Below are 1,928 nucleotides of genomic sequence, written 5' to 3' on the forward strand. Positions count from 1 at the left end.
GGGGGGGGGGGGATTGCGGGCGCACGCGTTGCCGTCTCCCCCACTCCCGGGATAGGAGGGTCCTGACCACGGGGGAGGGGGCCGACGCAGACCTACTCCTCCCCCCTGTAAGTCAGTCAGGACTCATGTTACAGGGGGCGGGTGACCGGATGGCGAACCGGTCGCGTCCCTTCTCAAGAGAAAACGGGCTGCGCGGCATGGGGTCCCGCGCCGCGCGGTTATGCGACGAAAATGGCCGGAGGGCGTATACCCCCCCTCCCACCGCACCTCCTCGTGGGGGGGGGGTGTCGCCGTTCCTGGCGGCATCTATCCTCCGGTTCGGGAAAGGATGACGTAAGCCTCTGGCGGCTGAGGGCGTCCCGGAAGGATGCGAAAAAGCTTCCCGGGGCGTCCTTGTCATGGCCGCCGAGGAAAGGACCCGGCAGGGGTTTTAATAGTTAGGCTCCCCCCCCCCGGCCGTTAGTTCTGGGGGGGAGAGTCCCACACTACCTCCCGGGGGGTTGTTCGTAATGCATTTCCCTTGCCTTACAAAAAAAAAAAAAAGATAGAAACAGAGATTTATTTTCATAATAAACCGTTAGTAGCTGTTGCCCAAATATTCTGCGTTCTTTTGTGCGTTAAGTCCATGCTTGTGAAGTTTAATGTAAATCATTTCTGAAATCAGGCGTTTCAAGTAAAAACGTTTTTCATGTAAAACTTTAGCATGATCCCAATTGAAATCATGGTTTTTCTTCATACGGTGTTCCTGTATGGCCGTCAACTCCACTGTAGAACTCATTGGTATTCTCCTATATTTAGTAATACGCGTGGAGAGTCTTCTATTAGTTTGATCAACATACGAAGCCTCACAACTACTGCATTGCAATTTATAGACAACGTTATTATGGAAATGCTTGTATATATAAATCTGTTATTATCTGTATTACCTAGACTTGGCGATGTTACCGTTGACAGAATCGTTTCACTTTTAGCTGAGCCTACAATTTAACAAAGGTATTTTATATTGACTGTTTTAATTATTTATTATATTTTAATCTTACTTATTTTTATTTTATTTTATGATTTTTTTATAGTTATGACGGCTACTTCGTAATATTAATTTGAACTTCTTATTATTCCGGTAACGGTCTTGTCAGCTTTAATATTGCGAATAACATTTATGTCAATTTACTCAGGTCTTTAATTAATACTTTTGCTTTGTAATGCGTTCGTTTTGTAAACCTTGAGCTTTTATTTATCACTGAAGAGGGTTCATGATTGAGCAGAAACGTTTGATTATTTATATTGAGTATTCAAGAATTCTTTTCACTGAACTGAACTTTTAAAAATTTCTTTTGCATCTAAAAATAAACTCAGAATTGTGATATACGACTGAATTATTTTTGAATTATTTTTGAGTTCTCTGTGCTATCTAGGTTAACATTTGCGCATAGCATATGCGATTCATATGTACTAAATTTAACTAACAAATTTTTTTAGCACAAATAATTTTCATTTAGGTTGATTATTATCCAATCTTATGTTTGGCCAGCATATAGAAATGGCAGTTGCTCGTACGAATAAAACTCTGGGATTTATTCATATTAATTTATTTTAATTATTTACCGTTCGGGGTTAACATCAAAACATGTCGGTTGGCACCGAAACATTTGGAGTCGGTATTTCGGTATATATATATATATATATATATATATATATATATATATATATATATATATTTATACATAGATATATATATACAGGGTGTTCGGAAAGTACCGGGACGCCCGAATATCAGGAAAAATATAAGTTTTACAAAAAAATGTTTCAGACAAAAGTTGTGGCGTTTAAAAAGATGTATTTACTGATCACATCAGTTTGACCTTGGGTTGCGTAGCGAAGGTCAGGTCAAGGTCACATTAATTTTTTTAAATGGAACACCCCATTTT

General features: G+C 39.9%; 1 protein-coding gene across 1 annotated transcript in view; it reads left to right on the forward strand.

Annotated features, from left to right (window-relative positions):
- Positions 1-1,928, forward strand: part of LOC116851271 — a 10,492-nt gene that overhangs the window by 614 nt on the left and 7,950 nt on the right. The gene's annotated exons all lie outside the window — the stretch shown is intronic.

The sequence above is a fragment of the Odontomachus brunneus genome, unplaced genomic scaffold (assembly GCF_010583005.1).
Source record: "Odontomachus brunneus isolate Ranch 3 - 2012 unplaced genomic scaffold, Obru_v1 Obru_scaffold_170, whole genome shotgun sequence".
Taxonomy (NCBI): domain Eukaryota; kingdom Metazoa; phylum Arthropoda; class Insecta; order Hymenoptera; family Formicidae; genus Odontomachus; species Odontomachus brunneus.